The sequence below is a fragment of the Cibotium barometz genome, chromosome 26 (assembly GCF_041138505.1).
Source record: "Cibotium barometz isolate CiBa-2024 chromosome 26, ASM4113850v1, whole genome shotgun sequence".
Lineage (NCBI taxonomy): Eukaryota > Viridiplantae > Streptophyta > Polypodiopsida > Cyatheales > Cibotiaceae > Cibotium > Cibotium barometz.
Genome location: NC_141071.1, coordinates 24,264,121 through 24,279,156, shown reverse-complemented (window position 1 = coordinate 24,279,156; position 15,036 = coordinate 24,264,121). Strand labels below are relative to the sequence as shown.

General features: G+C 43.4%; 1 long non-coding RNA gene across 1 annotated transcript in view; it reads right to left on the bottom strand.

Moving 5' to 3' along the window:
• Positions 1-13,856, bottom strand: part of LOC147623800 (uncharacterized) — a 29,631-nt gene extending 15,775 nt beyond the window's left edge. The window contains exon 1 of the long non-coding RNA XR_015269209.1: positions 13,396-13,856. This is a non-coding gene — a long non-coding RNA (uncharacterized LOC147623800). The remainder of the gene's footprint in view (positions 1-13,395) is intronic.
• Positions 13,857-15,036: the final 1,180 nt, after the last annotated feature.

Genomic DNA, 15,036 nt, shown 5'->3' with positions numbered 1-15,036 from the left:
TTCAAATGGCCGCACTGTATCATGTGCAGATCATACCACATATCCAGTAAAGGGAATTGGCAATGCATAGTTACATTCCGTACCCGTACTACCTTCGGTACTTTCCTTACCACTCCATACGTACCGTACCTCGTATAGATAAGGTCTACGTATCAAATATGAGGTTCAATGTACAACACTTATTTGGCCCGTTTTTAAATTATTTTAGTCAGTGGTCATTGCTCAGTAGTTAATAGATTAGTTTCCATTTTCTTTCATGCTATTTTTGTATGGATGCTAGATTTTTTCCTTATTTTACTATATATATATATAGTAAAAAAGGTGAGCATACTTAAAGTACTTATCTTGATGCGTACTTTACGTACTCGCACCGTACACGTACCATAACGCACCGTACCTAAAGTACTCAACCACTATGTGGCAATGTCATACTTGTTGCAGCCAATGGTGCCAATATATGTATGAAAAATCTGTTGTATGTTCCAGGAATAAAGAAAAATCTGCTCTCTGTTTCAGCCATAAACGACCAAGGTTTAAAGGTTGAATTTGAAGATGGGAAGTGTTTGGTAAAAGACCCATCAAAGGGTTATGAAATAGTCACTTCTGAAACACGATACAAAGGCTTGTATAAGCTGCATAACTATGACAACAGTACTTATGATGCAAATACAGTGGCTGCCCACACTCCTGCTATGCATGATGCAAAGCTATGGCATGCTCGTTTTGGGCATGTAAATTTTCAGAGTTTGATGCTTTTGCAGAAGCATCATATGGTTGATAATATGCCGCCTCATGAGTCTCCAACAAGACATGTATGTGAGGGGTGTATTTTGGGTGCATCGAAAACCATTCCCCAAGGATGAAGCTGTTAGAGCTGAAAGTAAATTACAGCTCATACACAATGATGTATGTGGTCCAATGCGGACACCATCCATAGGGGGGCATCTTTATTTCGTCACATTCATTGATGACTACTCCAGGTTTGCTTGGGTTTACCCCTTGAAAGCGAAACTAGTTGTCCTCCTTCAGAAAAAAAAAACACACACGTGTGCCCTGCCCTCTAGGAAAAGTCCACACGCCAGTAGATGGAGCCAACTTTCCCCAAAAAGAGCATGGCGCCCCCATAATAGCATATGGTCACGATTCCTTTCCCAAAGGGGAGGTCCTTTTATTTTTAGAGGTTTTTAAACCTTTGTCCCCTCCCCCCACATGGGGTTGTGAAAAAGGTCCTTATAAAAGATTGCCCCAAATTGATGCCATTCACACTGTCTGCCCTGTTCCCATGCACACTTGCATAAGGTCAAGAGAAAAACACAGGGTCATAACACATCCCAGCAATGTATCCAGTCACGTTGAGTGTACCTCTCATGGCTATATAAGCCCTATGTATAAGATCTTTTGATATCAATGCAATCAAGCTCTTTTTCATCATGAATGGCTCATTTTCTTTTCCTCCTTAACATGGTACCAGAGCATAGATCCTAATTTAACCTTTAGCATTCAATTTTGAGCCTCTAGCAAAAGTCAAACTATCCCACTATCCCCTAGAATATCCCCACCAATCAAGGGCATTTGATTGCCACTTGTACTCCACAACAAGGCACCACCTATCATGCCATCCATTCGCTCCACTGCAATCTCTCGGACATATCCATTTGAGCTCCCCGGCGGGATAAATCTGGTTTTGTGCGGTTGGCTTACTGCCATTACCTGCTTGCCTCGTCTACGGCCCTCTCACCCCCCGTTACCTGCATACCTCATCTCTAGTTCCCAAATCGACCTCACTTGGAGCAGATAAGCCACATCATATTCTTCATCAATCAAGGACTCAACATCCGCTACTTGTCTATTATATCAAGGCGTCTGATTTTATCTTCTCTCTCAGACAGAGAGGAACAGAGTCATGAGACATGACATTTGGCAGGGCCACATACAGGAGACTTGGCTATCTCCCAGTCAGCCACTCCCGACGAAGATGCTCTACTACAGAGACCACTTCTTGAGCACCTCCATAGACGGCTTCATCCAGCGACCAGGATACTTGGAGGTCCACTTATCACATGGAGCCAGAGTAGCCATTGGGCGACTAAGGGTCTCATCACACCAACTAGAGATCGAGACTAGGAGAGCAGCACGCATCCCTCGAGCAGAGCGCATTTGCAGATTATGCCAGACGGGGGTAGAGACAGAGGAGCATTTTGTTTGCCAGTGTGGTGCTTTGCAAGAGATCAGGGCATGCTATCCTGAGGTTTTTAGCAGGACCACATCACTTAGACAGATCTCGGAGAGATCAGACCAGAGACAGCTAGGCAGACTACTACTAGCACTACAGAGACACAGGGAGATCGTACTTCAGACACCCGCACATCATAGCGGAGGAAGACAGTCCCAGTTGACTGACTTCTTCCAGAGATTGGCACCAGTAGCCCAGCCACACACATTGGGAGTGACATCTCAGCGAGCGGAGGAGATTCGAGCTAGGCGACGACCCAGACTAGCCAGCTACCAGACACCACGGCTACACCACAGAGAGATTGCGGTCATCCGGTCTCGACACCAGCAGGAGGTCCAAGAGCAGCTGGCACATTTTCGCTCTGATCCAGGACGCATGTTCCAGACATTTACGACATCCTCAGATCGGATGTATGACATATTGTACCCAGACTATGGGACTGGATGGAGTTAGGAGTAGATAACATATCATACTTGTATCACCCCTTCAGCATATAGAGATGCATTAGTAGCCCTAGTACTCCATCCACACCCTCTCGTTTGTACACCACCATTGACTGACTTCTTCCAGAGGTTGGCACCAGTAGCCCAGCCACACACATTGGGAGTGACATCTCAGCGAGCTGAGGAGATTCGAGCTAGGCGACGACCCAGACTAGCCGGCTACCAGACACCACGGCTACACCACAGAGAGATCGCGACCATCCGGTCTCGACACCAGTAGGAGGTCCAAGAGCAGCTGGCACATTTTCGCTCTGATCCAGGACGCATGTTCCAAACATTTACGACATCCTTAGATCGGATGTATGACATTGTACCCAGACTATGGGACTGGATGGAGTTAGGAGTAGATAACATATCATACTTGTATCACCCCTTCAGCATATAGAGATGCACTAGTAGCCCTAGTACTCCATCCACACCCTCTCGTTTGTACACCACCATTGAGTCCCCTATGGTCGTGTTGTCATACTTGTACATTTTATTCTCACTCCACATTTTCCTCTTGATGACTGGAGGAACATCATTGTACTACTTGTTTGTCTCATAGGCCAATTTTGGCCTTTTGCAGACGTTAATATATCTTTCTTTCTTTCTTTCTTTCTCAAGCCAATTCGACTGCAATACTCACGTTTTGCGCTAATTTTCATTCGATTTGCAAAATTTGCTTGCTCACGGCTCCTCAGCATCAACCCTAGCTACTTTAGGGTTTTGAAATTAATGCTATGGTAAGCTTGCCCACCAATTTGATAGCAATTAAACCATTCTACAAGCCGAGAATAACAGATCTACACTAAGCCTTTTTTGAAGAAACTGCATCAATTCTCGACAATTCTAGTGGGTCCAACGGAAGGAGCCTAGGTGAAGCTAGAGCTACCAGCAAGATCTGTTCAAAAAAACGCAGTAACCATGGCTACAAATCTGAAAACGCAGAGGTATTCATGGAAGTAGATAGGGCTGAATCTGTAAGGGATGACCAATAGCTTTAATGGAGAAAACGCTTGGAAGAAGTAGGTGACCAGCAGCAACTCTGGGAAGAAAAAACGCAAGAGGGAGAGGAGGGAGCATCCAACACTATTTTTCACTGGCACTATGATACCATGATAGAATGCACAGTGGAAGATGGAAAGGAAACACAGGAGAGAGAGAGAGAGAGAGAGAGAGAGAGAGATGGATAGGAAACACAGGTATAGACCTGCTCTCAATATCACCAACCAAGAATACAAGTCCCGAGCAAGAGGGGAGGCGGCCTCGTATATGAGGTACTGCAACAAACAATGCAATGTAATGAATATAAGGGCGGGTAGACGCAGCTATATATATGCCCATGTAGAGGCAGCCGACTAGGTCTACACGACTAGGATAAATCCTCCACGACTAGGATAAATATCCAAGACTCCATAAAATGGGGATAAAATATGGGAAAAATATGTGAGGGGTGACCAGCCCCTCAAGCTAACATGGTCAGCCCTAAAGGCTAAAATAGGACACCAAACAAGAAGTCAGCAGAAGAGGATGATGTTGTAACACATATGTTACATGCTCTTCCTCTCTAGCATGGGACGCCTGTCCACCATGCACTTTGCCATCATGAACTGCATGAGAGACATTTTCAACCATATCTTGTTTATGCATATGAGCATCACTGTGTACATTCACTTCTCCATGCTCCACATATACATATTCTTTTGCATTTACATCCCGCATGGTACCTGTCTGACTTGCCGTATTATCTAACAATGCTAAATGCTAGTGTTTGCAAGATTTTGGATCGTCTTCCTCGTAAGAAGAGAGAAGATCCTAGACTCTAATACCAATGAGACTCCCCCGTTCGGGGTTGAGCACAATCTTGACTTACACTTAAAAGCAATTAACACAATTAAACAAGCTGAAAATGGCACCACAAAATGAACTTTAACAAAACTGAAAATTGAAATCACTTGCACACTGCACTAGGGCCGGAAAAGGCCAACCACCCTTGTAATAGATTGTATTATCAAGGTTCCTGTTACAAGCTTTACAGGCATTCTCATGCCAAACTGTCCATAGGCATTCATGCAAATGAAAACAACATTGCAAACATAGTTGTTGATACGGTTGATTGATTCCATAGCTTCCATTTGATTTCATTGTCTCACTCCTCGATCCCTCATAGCTAATCAAATGCAACTATGCTCCATTGGCATCCATACACAAACATTGTATGTGCCAAGACCGAGACATAGAACCATAATGACTAGTATTCAGATCTTGAGTAAGTGAAAGAGAGCTTAAATGAGCTCTTACCGCAATTCTCCTAGTTGAATTTGAGTAGAACCATCGTACGGTTGATGTCTACGCTTCCAGGGATCCATTTCCACTCCCAACTGAAATTAGGGTTTTCAACAGGTATTTAAACTCCAAAATTGGGGCTTTTGGCTGCAAAAGACGCTCAATGCAGAAGTCTATAGATGTACTATGGTTGCCCTAAATTAGGAATTTTAAAATTAGGGTTTTTGACTTCTCAAGCTTTCATGGCTATGGGAATCATGAAAGAGAAGAAAATCAGCTTTCCCATAAGTGTGTGTGTGTGTGTGTGCAAAAGTGAAAAGAGAAGCCCCGACATAGTTGCCCCGACATGGTTGGCACCCACTTCTAGAGAGAGGAGAGAGAGAGAGAAGATAAGCTTTCACAACATGTAGAGGATGAGTGGAGTCTTGACATGTGGGAGGCCACCCAAAGCTCATAACATGCTGAAAAGAGAGCCTAAATATGTGCCTGGCCGACCGAGAGTGAAAACTAGTCCAACCTCTTTATGAATTTTCTGCCCGAACCTTAATGAAGTGTGCACTGTGGATACCCAAACTCACTCATAACTTGGGCCGTATTAAAGTCTGGACCTGCAAAACAGAAAAATGAGCAACATAGAGTAAAGTAGTATACTTACCTTACCACCTTTCTGCATCCCACAAGCGAGGTCAGACGACAGCTTCACTCGCACGGTTCACAAGAGGGCGTCCACGCACAATTCATGCATACAACAAAACGGTTCATGCGAAAACAGGTTTAAAACCTTACACGCATAAATGCAATGCAAGAATGCACCATGGAACAGTTTCCCATTTCATTTAGCTACTTGAAACAAAGCAATCGTCCTCGATTGTTCAGTCAAAGGATCTGCCAACTGAGGCAGATCCTGGGGCTCGTGCAAACATCACCCCAGAGCTTGCGGCAAAGTTGGGCATCAAACCAGAAGAGATGGGTGTGTTGCATGAGGCTACTTTGGCTTGCCCTGGACATACGGTTGAGGTTACACCGATCATTGGGAAACTGTGTCTCAGTGTGCAGACTTACACGGACAGAGAGGATGATTTCTACATTATGCCGTTGGAGGGTTGTGATGTTTTGTTGGGTATGCCTTGGTGCCATAAAGTTAAAGCGGTGGTAGATACTTTCAATAGGAAAATTACTCACTCACAAGAATAAGGAACACACTCTTGATGTAAAGCTTAATGGAGAATCTATTCCTGTTGTATCGGCCTCGGCCATTTCTCGTCTAATAAAGAAACATCTTTCTGTTTACTTAGTGTATGTTAAAGAGAATCAGGATACTACAGATTCCAACCTGTCTGAGTTGGACAAGGAAAGAATGGATTTTCTCAAAAGTTTTCAAGATTGTTTTTCAAAGACTTTGCCAAGGGAGTTGCCGCCTGCTAGGCCTGAGGATCATGCAATCGATTTGATTCCTAGAAGTTCACCACCAAATAAGCCACCCTATAGGGTGAATGCAGTCCAACAAGAAGAGATTATGAGCCAAGTGCGTGATATGTTGGACAAAGGGTTGATTCAGCCGAGCTCTTCGCCTTATTGTTCACCAGTGCTTTTGGTACAAAAGAAAGATGGTTCTTGGCGGAGGTGCATTGATTACAAGGCACTGAATAAGATTACCATCAAGAACAGATTCCCTATACCACGAATCGATGATATTTTGGATCGGTTACAGGGAGCAACTTACTTTAGTCGCATTGATCTAAAGAGTGGATATCATCAAATTCGCATCAGACCAAAAGATGTGCACGAAACAGCCTTCAGGACAACTTTTGGACTTTATGAGTTTTTGGTCATGCCTTTTGGTCTTACGAATGCTCCAGCAACTTTCAACATGATGATGGATCGGATTTTCGAACCCCACCGTGCGTTTGTGGACACCTTCTTTGATGATATGATTGTGTTTTCTCATTCAGAGAAGGATCATCGGGAGCATTTGACCAAAGTGTTTGAGGAACTCAAAAAGCATTGTCAATGGAAAGAAGAGTGAATTTTTCATGCAAGAGATTCACTTTCTTGGACACAGTGTGTCTAAGGATGGCATCACGATGAATCCAGCGAAAATTGAAGTGATAAGAATTGGCCGGATTTGCAGTCTATACATGATGTGCGAAGTTTCCTAGGACTTTGTTCATATTACAGGAGGTTTATCCGATTCTTTGCAGAAATTGCTTCACCTTTACATCACCTAACCAAAAAGGATGTAAAATTTCGATGGACAGAGAAGAAAATGGAAGCTTTCAACAAGCTTAAGGAAAAGCTTACCACTGGTCCAGTTTTGGTTCTACCGGATCTTCATAAGCCTTTTTTGGTACAGTGTGATGCATGTGGGAATAGCATTGGAGCTGTTCTTATGCAAGATGGGCATGTTATTGCTTATGGGAGTAGAACTTGTCACCAGCAGAAAGAAATCTACAAGTATATGAGAAGGAGCTTCTTGCGGAGATTCATGCTCTTTCTACTTGGAAGCATTACCTTCTTGGGGCTGATTTCATTGTTCAGAGTGATCATCAGACTTTACAATACTTCCTTACTCAAACGAAGCTCTGAGAGAAGCATATGAGATGGGATAATTTTCTGTCCATGTTTCACTTTCAGATTGTTCATGTGGATGGCAAAAAAGAAGGTGGTTGCGGATGCCTTGTCCAGGAAACCACATGTGGCTGCCATCTCTATTATCTTTCATCATGAACTTGGATGATATGCGAGAACAGTATGCTCATGACGCAGATTTTGAGCGGATTTTTGATCGTTTGACTGAAGGAGAGCGAGTTGATCATTATTCTCTCAAAGAAGGATTTTTTATGATGCATGACAAATTGTGTGTCACATTTCAGTTGAGGCAAAAGGTTTTGACAGAATGCCATGCTCCGCCTTATGCAAGCCATCGTGGTATTGAGGCTACAGTAAAAGCTTTGGAGGCATTCTTTTATTGGCCTAGCATACGCAAGGATGCTGATGCTTTTGTTTGTGATTGCATCATTTGTCAGAGGGTGAAGTATGACCGTCAAAAGACACCTGGGTTACTTCATCCTTTGTCTATTCCAGATAGACCGTGGGAGAGTATTGCTATGGATTTTATCTTTGATCTTCGTAGGACAAAGAGTGGGAATGATGGCATCTGGACTATCGTGGATCGTTTCAACAAGCAAGCCCATTTCATTCCAGTCAGGAAGAAGATTAATGCAGAGCAAATCGTGAGGGTATTTTTGACAAATATCTTCAAGTACCATGGGATGCCCACATCTATTGTTAGTGACCGAGATCCTCGAATGACGAGTTTATTTTGGAGAGCATTGTTCGAGAACATAAAGACTTCGTTGAAGTTCTCATCGTATTTTCATCCACAAACAGACGGGCAATCGGAAATTGCCAACTCAGTTGTATTGGATCTTCTGAAGTGTTATGTTTCGGATCATAAGGAGCAGTGGGAAAAGTATCTTCCTTTGGTAGAGTTTGCTTACAACAACACCATTCACACTTCGACAGGTAAGGCACCTTTCAAGATTGTGGAAGGCGGGAAGAAAGTACCTCCAATCCTGCATACAAAAGATAAGATCTTCGAGGCATATCATTTTGTGGAGAATATGGATGAGGCTTACAAGAAGGTCAACTTGGCTCTTCAAAGGACTCAAGAGAAACAGACGAAAGTAGCAAACCTTCACCGTTGATCATTGGTTTTGATTTGGGTAATTAGGTGCTTTTGAGATTTGAGAAGGCTAGACTCAAGAAAATGAAGGGTAAACAGCACTTATATTCTAAACTGAGTATGCGGTACTATGGGCCTTTTCAGGTGATTGAGAAGATGAGGGATGTTTCTTATCGTCTTCAATTACCGGATCATTGGAGGATTCATAATGCATTCCATGTGAGTCTTCTTAAACCTTTCAAAGGTGAGGTGCCTACAGATCAGGTTGATGAGACACAGCGAGAAGTCGAAGAACTAGATGAGATTCTTCAACCGGAACAGATTTTGGCACATAAAGAAAGAAAAGTCAAAGGAAAAGTTTCACGTCGATATCTGGTGAAGTTTGTGAAGTATTCACCTATGGATTCGAAGTGGATGAAGGAGGGTGACTTGGCAGATTCACCGAGGATACTAAAACTTTACCTCGAGGCTTTTGGTTTGGAGCCTACCTTAGAAAGTGCTTCAACAGGTTCAGCTGTGGATTCTAGAGTACTACCTGTTACTCAAGAGGGGGGTGACTCTGCTCCCTTATCACAGAGTTCACTTGGATGAGATCTAGGAGTTGCTTGGTGTTCTTATCAGCACACCTGAGATACTTAACTGACAGTATATCTGGCTATGGGACTTCTCTAATATATGTGTACTAGTCGCATGGTTTGATTCATGGATATACGGATCTTTTTGAGAGAATGGGGACGCCTATTCGAGACTTTCATTTGATATGCATGTATATAGATACTTGCCTTGATGCATCTGTGTTTACTCATGTTCATGATGTATTGTTGATTGTGGGTCCTATGGGATGACCATGAGCGGAGCAGCTAAAGCATCCAGGGGGACATGACTATTCATGAGGTGGATGCTCTTGATTTTTGTTATTAAGATGTTCTGTTTCAATAGGCAGGACATAGCTTTCTCCTTGGTCTCTTAGGTTCTGTTTCAGTTGGCAGATCCTTTGACTGAACAATCAAGGACGATTGCTTTGTTTTAAGAGGGGGATATGCCACAGGACTGAGTATTTTACATCTTTTCTTAAGCATTGCAATTATGCTTTGAGCATGTTTAAGCACAGCCGGGTAGCAGCCAACGTAGCAACGTCGACAGCACGTCCAGGTGACGTGGTGCTGCCACGTGGCAGTTGCCACGTGGCAGAGGCGGCTGGACTGCAGGTTATGCTAGATGGCGAGTTGGCGCATAGATCAGTTGCCCAAAACTCAAGAGAGAAAGCCGTCGAGCAGCCAAACGCGAAGAGAAAGTTGCATTAAATCCAAAACGCATCGCCATGTAATTTTTTATTTATTTTTTTTTTTTAAAGAAAAAGAAAAAAGCACTTGTAGAAGTTTTTTTTTTTTTAAGGGAAAAAAGCTATGCTTTTCACCCCAAACTTGTATAAAAAGGGGGGCCAAGGCTCTTGTATGACACAACACAAATCTGGGTGACACAACACAAATCTGGGTGAAAGTTTCAAGAAGACTCCTCTACGTAAAGCAAAAGATATCTTCTCGAAAGTTGTACAAGGGCTACGCCGACTTCAAGTGATAAATAAATACCTGCGGGGGCGCCACGCTTTGGGGCCTATTGGTCTCTTGTGTAGGAGCGCTCTAGCTCCACCTCTTTTTCTTCTTCTTTCTCCAAGTTTATTATTCCAATTCATAAAGAGTTTTAAGTGTGATTAAGTTGTGCTCACCGCCTGTCAAGTTTCCGAAGGCTGGTTTCAATCGAAGGACAAGGTGTCCTTGGGAAGATCTCCTTCTGTTTATGAGTGCAGTCTGACATCCCCACAATCGGAGGACAAGGTGTTCCTGGGAAGACCTTCTCCTATTTATGAGTGCAGTCTAACATCCCACACTTGCGTGCATCCTATTTAGTGCATGGTGCCGAATCTACATAAGCTATCTCCGAGCTATCCAGCAACCTATGGCCAATCTTAGTGTCTAAATTGGGTGATGTCAGGCTTCCAGTCAAGCCTAATACAAAGTGGCTTCTCATTATATGAGGGGCCCTGCAAAATAGAGCAACCCATTACCCGTACACTAACAATCACAAGGGTGGAGCATTGATTTCCAACAAAAACACCGTCTCTCTCGAGACGCCGTTTCCGTTTCCAATTTCCATTTTTAAAGCTACATGAGATTGGTATTAGAGGAAGGCTAAACAATGAAAGTTTGAGCGTAACCAAAAAACAAAAAACAAAAAAAAACATGTGGGAAGAAGCTTTTGCGTTATTTGCAAATGTGTGTGGTGGAGTTACAATCTAGTAACAATACCGACATGGACAGCAAGGCCACCATACATGGTGAAACTCCTCTTCACAAGGAGAACCATGAAACTCCTCTTCACAAGGAGAGCCACACTTTTTTCGGTACTGGGGGTGATGGAGACAGCTTTTTCTCTAGAGAGCCACTGCCCACAGTACATACTAACAAGGAGACAATTGTCTACCCACTTTATGTTCCTTTGAATCAATTTTCATCAAGCAACCTGTGGCCAATGGCCAATGCAATCAGCCTCAAGAGTGGAACATCCCCTTCCGTGACTGGAATCCATGTGACCATCTTTCCTTACCAGGCTCACATTACGGCCTTTTGATGTCTACTTATCTAGCTCTAGCCCGTGCCACTTGTTCATGCCATGAGACAGACAGGACAAAAAAGCAAGCATGGTACAAACCAGACTCTATCTAAATTTAGCAACGTGGGAAGACTGCAAACGGAGGAGGGATACTTTTGAAGTTTCCCACGAGGGGGGGGGGGGGGGGGGGGGGGAGGAAAGGCTTACTCCATGCATGTGATTGATCAAGCAACTAGAAAGGGCCCACATGGCCAACCAGCCCTGGTCGACCAAATACTTGAGCATTTTGAAGAGCATCCACCCTATCTTTTTGTGAGCAGCAAGCCAACTAGCAACTACCAGAAAGGAGACTGTAGTCTGGACTGCTGTCTTCTTAGGGGTCACTAACATCACTTTGCCTCCTGCCTTGGATTTGTGTTATAATTGTTGTTGAACAACTTATGCTCTTTATATTTTGCAATATACATATCAAAAGCTTAGAAAATTGTTGCTTCTTGTGAAAGTGTTCGCAAATCTTCTATCCCATCGTTGTGAAAGGCAACGCTGGCAAGTAACAAACAGTGAGTGCTTAGCTTCACAACTCGAAGTAGCCACTATTGGCTACTTCTTCCTAAGCCATGATATACATGCATCACCAAGATGAAAGCAAAATCCAATAGTGGACACTCGCATGTCATAACATCCAACCCAACCGAGTATCCTATAAGTATCGGAATACTCGCTTGGCAGCCTGCCAATGCTTACTTTCGAGACTGTGCATAAACCTACTCAATTCGGAGACCCCAAACTGAATGTCTGGCCTCGTATTACATAGATAGATGAGGCACCCAACAAGCTGCTTGCATTAAAATGGTTCACTCAATGGCAAAGCAGAAGGCAGAACAAGGCACACAAGGGACTGACTACAGACTCTAGAGGAGTGGGCCGCCTAGGAAGAGGTCACAACAGGAGGCGAGCCAGATGTCAGGTTGCAAACGCTGCTGCAGGATCAGAGACAGCAATGTCCTGGAAGTGGCAGCAGCCTTAATGATGATTATGATGGCAGCTAGCATCAAAACACATCAAATGATGATGATGATGACACCTCAGTTCAGAAAACAAATGGTGCAGTTGGTGAAGAATAGCTAGACAAAAAAATCCCAACATGTCATAATGGTGGAGCATAACTATGAAGCAAAAAAACGCAAGTTTCATGGTGGGACAACAAAGAAAATACAAAAACCGTAAAAGAGTAGAAACCCTAAAATTGCAAAAATTATAAAAGTGCAGAAACCCTAAATACCCAGATGTGCTTCAGCCTAGCTCTTTTACCATATTGGCATCCACGAGATCACACTTGCAGCTATGGAGGATAAAATATCATCTTCATGGTGGAGTGAGATGAACCTAGGGGAGAGAAGAAGGTTCAAGCCATGGCAACGGTTGAACAAGATGAAGAGATAGAGAGAAAGTAAGAGGGAGAGAGAGATGAGATACTCAAGCCAAGAGAGCAAGTTTGCACAACTCAAATGATATTCACTGTGCCACCCAAATACATGCTTTTATAGGCACCAAGGCCTTATCTTTTGACCCTACATAAGAGGGTGTTCACACGCAGGGTATTCACACCATTAAGGACACTTGACCAGACTCTAGAATAACTCCGAAATACCCAACAATTTATTCAGGTGCTTTTTAAAACCAGGCAGAACAGAGACATACTCTCATGTCAAAGGGTCAATGGGCATTTTCAACGCACTTGGTGAGGATTTTCATTTTCTATTAGACATCATATGTTTTACTCATAACCCTGTACAATAGCTACTTCGGGATTTAGCCCCCCCCAGACCCAGCCACGGTACATACTTGCCTTTCATCAGTACCCATAAAACATTGGCTATGATGGTAGGGAAAATCAAGAAGGAAATTGTCCCCATAAACATAAGATAATCAAACCCAAGCGATGGTGATAGCAAGCGCCAATCTGGAATCTCAAGGTACGACCATTATAACTTAGAAAGCCTTTGCAAAAAGAGCAGAAATGCAATTAATCTTAGTAAACCCTAGCCATGGCAATCTGATCTCAGGAAAGAGCAGAAAAGAAGGGTGGATTTAACCTGGTGTTGCGTCTCAGAAAACGGGATGGTAGTCCTCTACAGAGAGTCCGGGAACAGGCCAAGGCGTGCCGGGGGGCTGCTCCCAACGTTCTCTAATGCGCCGGATGCGATGCTCTCTGTTAGGCCTAGGGTTTCCGAACTTCCCTCTAAACCGCTTGCCCTTCTTGGTCTTCTTGTCGCCGCGCCCGCACAGGAAAGGCACAGAGGGAGGGCTCTGGGCAAGAGGAGACGAATTCTGTGCAGGAGAAATTTGGGAAGGGGATATTGAAAAAGATGGTTGGGAAGTGAAGGGGCGAAGAAATCCACAGGCCACAGAGCTTTTAATAGGGCACCAGAGCAATCCCAATATGATGCTGCTGCTGCGGGACGCCATAGCCAGAAAGCAATTTCACATGTGACTTAACACACACTTGGATGCAATGGCCGGGCCGAGGACGGATCGTGGGCGGCAGCCCGAAAGAAAAGCCCATTGCTTGGGCGCGAAAAAAAAAAAAAACAAAAAAAGGTGACTAGGTTACTATGTGTTCCTTGTTGCTTGCTTCGTATGCAGAGCTAGGAACACCTCTAACGGTGGCAATCGAGCATAGTAGAGCAAGCAAGATAGAAAAACTAGCCTATTGAATGTTGTAATAACAACCTCTGTTGCAAGGATGCCCCTCTTCATGGCTGCCACCATCACCCTTGCCATGGTGCCAAATAACACCACTACTCATGTGGTCCCCCAAGCACGGCCTATTCTCCCTCACAATGACATGTTTACGAGCTCATCAACTTTCAGAGAGGTTGTCCAACTTGCTTGAACACTACTAGGTTTGTGAAAAAGACACATTCAAAATTGTTATGAACCATGGCAAAGTCATGAAAGGGCCAAGGTGCTTAAGCAAATCCAAATACATGAAGGTAAGTTCTTAGTCTGAAGTTGCAACATTGAATTCTATGAAGGACCCTTAGTTTTATTGTCACTGCATCTAAAATTTGCATTTTGAGATGAGCACTTCATGTGCCAACTTTAAAAAATCCGCAAACGTTTTTAATTCAATATCTATGAATCTTGCTTATCTGAATGAAACACATGTACAAATTCATCTCATCATAACCTTGATCAATCCCAAGTGTTGGATTATCCTAATTGAAACTAGGGATCAAGTTTTATGAGCTTAGACTTAGTTATGGTCAAGTCTTAAGAGAGCACTCGTCTATTGTTGGGTTTGTGTTTATACATTGAGAGACCTCATGATATGTAAAGGGGATTTTGGTCTTAAACTTCTAAATTAGGTCAATGGTATGGGGATGCCATACTGGGCTACCTTCAATTCCCAATGCCACTAGTGCTACTCTTCTTCTAGCTTGACTCTAATGGGATGTCGAGTCAAAGCTATATGGTTGTGGGAGGCAAGATTGCCTCTTCTTATTCTTCTTAAGGTTCAATTCATTGTGGATCCTTAACTCCAAGGAATCGTGCTAAAGAACCCATCCAAGTTTTATAGCCCAATCAACTCGTGTGAAACATGTTATAAAGTTGTGGTAAAACCATGCCACACCGATTCCTGATACCTTTGGAAATCGCACCTTGAACCATCTCTCTTTAAGCCCACATGAGCAAACATATCACCATCTCTCTTTGAACCCACATGAGCAAAC